This window comes from Hordeum vulgare, chromosome 6H, assembly GCF_904849725.1.
Source record: "Hordeum vulgare subsp. vulgare chromosome 6H, MorexV3_pseudomolecules_assembly, whole genome shotgun sequence".
NCBI classification, from domain to species: domain Eukaryota; kingdom Viridiplantae; phylum Streptophyta; class Magnoliopsida; order Poales; family Poaceae; genus Hordeum; species Hordeum vulgare.
The window spans coordinates 220,886,754-220,896,480 of record NC_058523.1 but is presented as its reverse complement, the minus strand read 5'-3'; positions in this window follow the sequence as shown (position 1 = coordinate 220,896,480).

The window sequence follows — 9,727 nt, the reverse complement described above, 5'->3', positions numbered from 1 at the left end:
AATAGAAATCAAGTTTTCTATAGTACCTAATGAGGTGGTAGTTTGTTTTATTTTGCTAATGATATCACAAGTTTCTATTTAAGTTTTGTGTTGTGAAGTTTTCGTTTTTGGGTGATGTTCTCATGGACAAAGGGATAAAGAGTGGAAAAAGCTCAAGATTGATGATTCCCAAGGCATCCCAAGCCAAATTCAAGGACACAAAAAAGCCTAAGCTTGGGGATGCCCCGGGAAGGCATCCCCTCTTTCATCTTGAATCCATCGGTAACATTACTTGGAGATATATTTTTATTCACCACATGATATGTGTTTTGCTTGGAGCGTCTTGTATCGTAGGAATCTTTTATTTTTCTTGTGTCACAATCATCCTTGATGCACACCTTTTGAGAGAGACATGCACTCATCGTGAATTTGCTAGAATACTCTTTGAGCTTTGCTTATATCTTTTGAGTTAGGCAACTTAGCTCACATGTGCTTCACTTATATCTTTTGAGCTAGATAACTTTGCTCCAAGTGCTTCACTTAGATCTTTTAGAGCACGGCGGTGTCATATTTTGGAGAAATAATAACTCTTGATGTTCACCTATATCTTTTTGAGAGTGATCTCTCTGAGTAACTTGTGTTGGGGAACGTCGCATGGGAAACAAAAATTTTCCTACGCGCACGAAGACCTATGATGGTGATGTCCATCTACGCGGGGGATTTCAGATCTACGTACCCTTGTAGATCACACAGCAGAAGCGTTAATAAACGCGGTTGATGTAGTGGAACATCCTCACGTCCCTCGATCCGCCCCGCGAACCGTCCCACGAACTGTCCTCTGATCCGTCCACGATCCGCCCCGATCTAGTGCCGAACGGACGGCACCTCCACGTTCAGCACACGTACAACTCAACGATGATCTCGGCCTTCTTGATCCAGCAAGAGAGACGGAGAGGTAGATGAGTTCTCCGGCAGCGTGACGGCACTCCGTAGGTTGGTGGTGATCTAATCTCAGCAGGGCTCCGCCCGAGCTCCGCTGAAACGCGATCTAGAGGAAAAACCGTGGAGGTACGTGGTCGGGCTGTCGTGGAAAAGTTGTCTCAAATCAGCCCTAAAACCTCCGTATATATAGGTGGGAGGGAAGGGGCCTTTCCTTGAGGCTCAAGGAGCCCCAAGGGGTTCGGCCAAAGGGGGGAGGAGGATTCCTCCTCCAATCCTAGTCCAACTAGGATTGGAAGGTGGAGTCCTTCCCTTCCTTCCCACTTCCCCTTTTTTTCTTTTCACTTTGATTTCCTTATCTCCTATGCAGGGGCCTTCTTGGGTTTTCCCACCAGCCCACTAAGGGCTGGTGCGGCACCCCTAAGGCCTATGGGCTTCCCTGGGGTGGGCTCCCCCCCGGTGAACATCCGGAACCCATTCGTCATTCTCGGTACATTCCCGGTAATTTCGAAAACCTTCCGGTAATCAAATGAGGTCATCCTATATATCAATCTTCGTCTCTGGACCATTCCGTAAACCCTCGTGATGTCCGTGATCTCATCTGGGACTCTGAACAACAATCAGTAACCAACCATATAACTCAAATATGCATAAAACAACGTCGAACCTTAAGTGTGCAGACCTTGCGGGTTCGAGAACTATGTAGACATGACCCGAGGGACTCCTCGTTCAATATCCAATAGCGGGACCTGGATGCCCATATTGGATCCTACATATTCTACGAAGATCTTTTCGTTTGAACCTTAGTGCCAAGGATTCATATAATCCCGTATGTCATTCCCTTTGTCCTTCGGTATGTTACTTGCCCGAGTTTTGATCGTCAGTATCCGCATACCTATTTCAATCTCGTTTACCGGCAAGTCTCTTTACTCATTTCGTAATACAAGATCCCGCAACTTACAATAAGTCACATTGCTTGCAAGGCTTGTGTGTGAATGTTGTATTACCGAGTGGGCCCCAAGATACCTCTCCGTCACACGGAGTGACAAATCCCAATCTTGATCCATACTAACTCAACGAACACCTTCAGAGATACCTGTAGAGCATCTTTATAGTCACCCAGTTACGCTGCGACGTTTTATACACACAAAGCATTCCTGCAGTATCAATGAGTTATATGATCTCATGGTCATAGGAATAAATACTTGACACGCAGAAAACAGTAGCAACAAAATGACACGTTCAACATGCTACGTCTATTAGTTTGGGTCTCGTCCATCACATGATTCTCCCAATGACGTGATTCAGTTATCAAGCAACAACACCTTGTACATAGTCAGAAGACCATGACTATCCTTGATCAACTGGCTAGCCAACTAGAGGCTTGCTAGGGACAGTGTTTTGTCTATGTATCCACACATGTATCTAAGTCTTCATTCAATACAATTATAACATGGATAATAAACGATTATCTTGATACAGGAATTGTAATAATAACTTATTCATCATTGCCACTAGCGCATAATTCCAACAACTTGGTAGTTGGATTGTGCTATGAAAGTAGTCCCAAAGGTGATAGGCACCCAAAGAGGATACAATAAAACTTCCATCTTCATGTGCATTGATTAGAAAGATAAGTTTGATTCCTCTCAAATACTTTTGAGACATGGATTTGGTAATATTAAGAGTTATGTTAGTAGGGTGTTGTGAATCTAGAAATACTTGTGTTGAAGTTAGTGATTCACGTAAGATGCATGTATGGTGAACCGCTATGTTACGAAGTCGGAGCATAATAGATTTATTGATTGTCATGCTTTGTGTTACGGTCGGGATCACGCGATGGTTAACACCTACCAACCCTTCAACTAGGAGTATGCATTTAGCACTTTGTTTCGATTACTAATAAAAAATTTCGCAATAAGTATGTGACTTCTTCATGACTAATGTGAGTCCATGGTATAGATGCACTTTCACCTTTCACCATTGCTAGCCTCTCTAGTGCCGCGCAACTTACGCCGGTGCACAAACCCACCATATGCCTTCCTCAAAACAGCCACCATACCTACCTACTATGGCATTTTCATATCCATTCCGAGATATATTTCCATGCAACTCCCATCGTTCTCTCTCATGACATGTGTCGTCACTTTCATATTGTTGTTGAGTGATCGTAAGATAGCTTGCGAGATGTTTCGACATCATACGGCAAGCTAGATCGTTGCACATCCCGGCACACTGCCGGAGGCATTTCCTATAGAGTCCTTATCGTTCTAAGCATTGAGCTATGAGTAAATTAAAGTGTGATGATCATCATTATTAGAGCATTGTCCCATGTGAGGAAATAAAAAAAAGGCCAAGGTTGCCCACAAAAACAAAAAAGGAGAGATATGGAAAGAGGCCAAAGAGACCAAACTAAAAAAGAGAAAAAGAGAGAAGGGACAATGCTACTATCTTTTCCACACTTGTGCTTCATAATAGCACCATGTTCTTCATGATTGAGAGTCTCTTGTTTTTTCACCACCATATGCTAGTGGGAATCTTCATTATATGACTTGGCTTGTATATTCCAATGATGGGCTTCCTCAAAATTGCCCTAGGTCTTCGTGAGCAAGCAAGTTGGATGCACACCCACTAGTTCTCCTTTTGAGCTTTCACATACTTATAGCTCTAAGTGCATCCATTGCATGATAATCCCTACTCTTTCACATTGATATCTATTAATGGGCGTCTCCATTGCCCTTTGATACACCGAGTCGATGTGACCATCTCCTCCTTTTTTGTCTCACAACCTCCACCACACTCGATTCCACCTATAGTGCTATATCCATGGCTCACGCTCATGTATTGCATGAGAGCTGAAAAAGGTTTGAGAAAGTAAGTGTGTGAAAACAATTACTTGGCCAATATCGGGTTTGTGCATGATTTAAATTAGTTGTGTGGGGATGATGGAGCATAGCCACACTATATGATTTTGTAGGGATAATTTTCTTTGGCCTTGTTATTTCGAAAGTTCATGATTACCTTGCTAGTTGGCTTAAAGTATTATTGTTGTCATGTCAATAGTAAACTATTGTTTTGAATCTTACGGATCAGAACATTCATGTCACATGAAAGAAGTTACAAAGGACAAATATGCTAGCTAGCATTTCACATCAAAAATTCAGTCTTTATCACTTCCCTACTCGAGGACGAGCAAGAGTTAAGCTTGGGGATGCTTGTTACGTCTCCAACGTATCTATAATTTTTGATGGTTCCAGGCTATTATCTTGTCAAACTTTGGATGTTTTGTATGCCTTTTATATCTTTTTTGGGACTAATTTATTAACTCAGTGCCAAGTGACAGTTCTTGTTTTTTCCATGTTTTTGACCCTTTTCAGAGGAGAATATTAAACGGAGTCCAAACAGAATAAAACCTCCGAAAATATTTATTTCGAAACAGAAGATACACAGGGAGCGTGAGAACCAAGGCAGAGGCCACCTGGGAGACCGCAAGCCCCCTAGGCGCGGCCAGGGGGGCCCGCGCCTAGCAGGCTTGTGGGCCCCGTGTGGCTCGTCTGTCCTAGTTCTTCCCCCTATAGATCCCCGAAAAATCCAAAACCACGAGAGAGATCCACGAAAATACTTTTCCGCCGCCGCAAGCTTCTGTCTCCGCAAGATCCCATCTGGGCACGTTCTGGTGCCCTGCCGGAGGGGGGATTCGGATACGGAGGGCTTCTCCATCAACACCATTGCCTCTGCGATGATGCGTGAGTAGTTCACCATAGACCTTCGGGTCCGTAGCTAGTAGGTAGATGGCTTCTTCTCTCTCTTGGATCTTCAATAGAAAGTTCTCCATGATCTTTATGGAGATCTATCCGATGTAATCTTCTTTTGCGGTGTGTTTGTCAAGATCGGAAGAATTGTGGATTTATGTTCAGATTATCTATGAATCTTATTTGAGTTTCTTCTGATCTCTTTTATGCATGATTTAATATCCTTGTAATTCTCTTAGAGTTGTGGGTTTTATTTGGCCAACTTGATCTATGATTCTTGTAATGGGAGAACTGCTTGGTTTTGGGTTCATACCGTGCGGTGACCACACCCAGTGACAGAAGGGGTAGCGAGGCGCGCATCATGTCGTTGCCATCAAGGGTAAAAAGATGGGTTTGTATCTATTGCATGAATTTATCCCTCTACATCATGTCATATTGCTTAAGGCGTTATTCTATTTGTCATGAACTCAATACACTAGATGCATGCTGGATAGTGGTCGATGTGTGGAGTAATAGTAGTTGATGCAGAAAGTATCGCTCTACTTGTCTCGGACGTGATGCCTATATGTGTGATCATTGCCTTAGATATCGTCATGACTTTGCGCGGTTCTATAAATTGATCGACAGTAATTCGTTCACCCACCGTAATATTTGCTATTTTGAGATAAGCTTCTAGTGAATACTATGGCCCCCGGGTCTACTTCACATCATATTATCATCCCTACACTTTTACTTTGTTGTACTTTCCACCTTCAGATCTCACCTTGCAATCAATCGTGAAGAGATTGACAACCCCTTTGTAGCGTTGGGTGCAAGTTTGCTGTTTTTGCGCAGGTACACCGGTGCTTCATCTTGATACTCCTACTGGATTGGTACCTTGGTTCTCAAAACTGAGGGAAATACTTACTGCTACTGTGCTGCATCACCCTTTCCTCTTCAATGGAAAAAACCAATGTAAGCTCAAGAGGTAGCAATGATATTCCTGCTAAAGTTTTTATTTGATTCTGGTGCTTCGCATTACTTTATATCATATCCATTTGCATCCAAGCATAATCTGTGTCAGGAACAGTTGTCTAAGCCATTGGCAGTCATTTCCCCGAGAAGCATATGAGTTCTAGTTTGGTAGTTCCGGACATCACTGTCAAGATGGGTGATTATGCTTTTCTAGCTTCTCCTATTGTCCTTCGCAACTCCGATATTGATTTGATCCTTGGGATGGATTGGTTGGCTATGAACAAGGCGTCTATTGACTGTGAAGCAAAAGAAGTGAAGCTAACTCATTCTTCGGAGGACGTGATTATCTTCCCAGTGCACGATGACATGGTCCGTCTGTTTTCCTTGAATGAGAAGGGTGAGATCTCTCCAATTTCGCAAGTCCCAGTGGTCTGCGAATATGAAGATGTTTTTCTGGAAGAACTGCCAGGAATGCCTCCGCACCGAGCAGTTGAGTTCGTAATTGAGCTTGAACCGGGTACTGAGCCTGTGTGCAAATGGCCGTACAAACTGGGTCGAGAAGAGCTGAAGGAGCTGAAGAAACAACTTGATGAGCAGGAGCGTCTGGGCCTGATCAGACCAAGCTCATCTCCTTGGGGCTGTGGAGTTCTTTTCATCAAGAAGAAGGATGGTACGGAACGACTCTGTGTTGATTACCTCCCATTGAATAAGAAGACGATTAAAAACAAGTACCCACTTCCTAACATCAATGAGTTGTTTGAGCAATTGAAAGGGGCTAAGATCTTCTCGAAGCTTGATCTCAGAATGGGTTATCATGAAATTCGCATTCGCGAAGAGGACATTCCAAAGACTGCTTTCAGGACAAGCTTTGGCTCGTATGAGTATATAGTGATGTCTTTTGGTTTGGCCAATGCTCCACCGAGCTTCTGTCGAATGATGAATTATATCTTCTCCCCATTCAAGAATGAATTTGTCTTGTTGTATCTTGATGATATTCTGGTCTTTTCGGAAACTTAGGAAGAGCATGAAGAACATCTCAGGCTGGTGCTTCATAAGCTAAGAGAGCATAAGTTCTATGCTAAGTTTTCCAAATGTGATTTCTGGTTGAAAGAAGTTGTCTACCTTGGGCACATCATCTCTGTCGAGGGCATCAAAGTTGATCCGTCGAAGGTGCAGGCCATTGTTGAGTGGGAACCTTCGCAAAATGTGAAGCAGCTTTAAAGCTTTCTCGGGCTTGCAAGCTAGTGTAGAAGATTCGTTTAGAATTTCTCCAAGATTGCTAAGCCTCTCTCAAGTCTTCTTCAGAAGGGTGTGAAGTATGTCTGGTCTCCAGAGTGTCAGTTGGCTTTTAATCCCTTCTGGAGACCAGACATACTTCACACCCTGGAACGAAAGGTTGAAGTGTTCACCGATCTCAAGAGTTTTAATTACATCTTCACCCACCCTAACCTCAATCTTCGGCAAACTCGTTGGGTGGAAATGCTCCAAGATTTTAATCCGAGTGTTGAGTACACTCCAGGCAAAGCTAATGTCGTGGCAGAAGCTTTCAGAAGGAAGGCTTACTGCAACACTCTCATTATGAAGCCTCTCCAGCCTGACCTTTGTGAATCTTTCAGAAAGCTCAACCTTCAGTTAGTACGTCGGTGATTTCTTGCTAATCTTCAGATTTCTCCTAACTTGGAAGACCAGGTCCGACAAGCTCAACTTCTAGATGCAATGATGAAGAAAATTAAGATTGGCTTGGCAAAGGGAGTTCCCAAATATAAGTGCTTCAATGTTGTTGCCAGAGATACATTATTCTTTGAGGATCGTCTTGTCGTCCCGAAAGGGGATCTCAGAAAGGTTATCATGGAAGATGCTCATAACTCTCTTCTCTCCATACATCCAGGAAGTTCCAAGATGTATCAGGATTTGAAACAGACCTTCTGGTGGACTCGCATGAAGCGTGAAATTGCTTAGTTCGTAAATGAATGTGATGTATGTTGAAGGGTGAAAGCAGAGCATCAACGTCGAGCAGGTATTTTGCATCCATTGCCCATTCCCGAGTGGAAGTTCGACCAAATTGAAATTTACGTCACCGGGTTTCCGAGGTCCAAGAAGGGTAACTATGCCATCTTCGTCGTCATCGACAAGTTGAGCAAAGTAGCTCATTTCCTTCCAGTCAAGGAGTCTATCTCGGCAGCTCAGTTGCAGAGTTGTACACTTCGAGGATAGTCTCTTTGCATGGTGTTCCAATGCTGATTTCTTCGGATCGCAGAAGCATCTTTACTTCCAAGTTCTGGGACTCATTTCAGTCTACGATGGGTACTAAGATTCGATTCAGCACAGTGAGCAAGTCGAGAGAGTCAATCACGTCCTCGAGGATATGCTAAGAACCTGTGTCATTTCCTTTTGCATGAAGTGGGAAGACTGCCTACCTTTTGCTGAGTTCTCTTATAACAACAGCTATCAGGCAAGTTCAGGCAAAGATTCGTTTGAGATTCTCTATGGCAGGAAGTGCCGTACCCCGCTCAACTGGTCAGAGACTGGAGAGCGTTAGATTCTTGGGAATGACTTGATCGAAGAAACAGAAGAAATGTGTCGTGTCATTCGGGATAATCTTAGAGCAGCGTAGTCCCGTGAGAAGAGCTACTATGATAGCAAGCATCGTGACATGTCTTATGAGCTCGATGACTTCGTCTATCTCAAAGAGTCTCCTACGAAGGGCACTCAGCGTTTTGGCATCAAAGGCAAGCTTGCTCCTCGTTTTGTTGGGCCTTTCAGAATTGTTGGCAAGAGAGGCGACCTTGCTTATCAACTAGAGCTCCCTTCAAACTTCGCAAATGTGCATGACATGTTCCATGTCTCCCATTTCCGGAGATGCTTCAAGACTCTCGATCGCATAGTTGATCTTGAGGATATCGACCTTCAACCCGACCTATCCTATCGTGAGCATCCAGTTGCAGTTCTTGAGACGACTGAGCACAAGACCCGCAATATGTCACTCAAGTTTCTCAAGGTGAAGTGGTCACGTCATTCCGATAAACAGGCCACTTGGGAGCGCGAGGATCACCTCTGTTCCGAATTTCCAGAGTTCTTTCAGTCCTTGATCTCGGGTCGAGATCTTCTTGTAGTGTGGGAGAGTTTGTAATGCCGTAGATGTAACCCTTGCCATATTTGGAACCTTTTCCTATTTTGGACCATGATGTCAATGCTATGGAGTTATCATTTCATGTGGCTTAGCTTTGTGTCATCACCTTTGCATCATGGCATTCATTGCATCCATCTCATTTCCATCGTGTTGATGTTGTTGTTTGATCCTTCATGAGTGGAGTGTGTTGTGTTTGATGTGGTGATGTCTTCAAAACATTGTTTCTTTCAACTAGGTTTCAAAAACCCCTTCTTCTTTATTTATTTGAGCTCATGTTTAACTGGCTCAAAATCTGTTTTAAAAATGTTGTTCATTTTGTACTTTTACCTTGTGGTTGAGGGGTACTGTTTTGGGGTTTTTAAAATTTAAATGAATGGGAGTTTAAATACAAAAACAGCATAGGTTTTCTGTTTTTGCATTTAAATTAGTTCCTCCAAAACTCTATTTTACATTTTATTTAAGCAAGGCATAATTTCCTTATGCCCCAGATATTTTATTTTCTTTCCTTTTAGAGCCCTGAGTTGCTCTGGTTTATTTTGTTTGTTGTTTGGTTTTATTTTTAAAGAAGAAAACATTTTGTTTTCTTCTCTGGCTATGTGGCGCCAGTGGGTGGGCTTCCTCCTTCCGAGGCCCAGTACCTTTTCTTTCTTCCTCCCTGATGCCATTCCTTTCTTCCCCCCTTCTTTCCATTAGAGAGAGCGGCACCTGTGAGAGAGAGTGCCCGACGCCGTGCCCTTACGGACGTCGAGGCCCCTTATAAATCCCTCAGCGTGTGTGCCCTCCTCCTAGGGTTCCTCCTCGCCGCCGCCACCTATTCCTTCTCCCCCTCCGTAGACAGATCTGATGAGATCCAGGTAGCTTCAGTTAGTGCAGGAGGGGTTCAGGTTCAGGGAGCGGCTGCAGCCGGTCGTCGCCGGCTTTCCTCCTCGTTGTCGGCCGATCTCCGTGGAGACCAAGATGGGGACGAGGATGC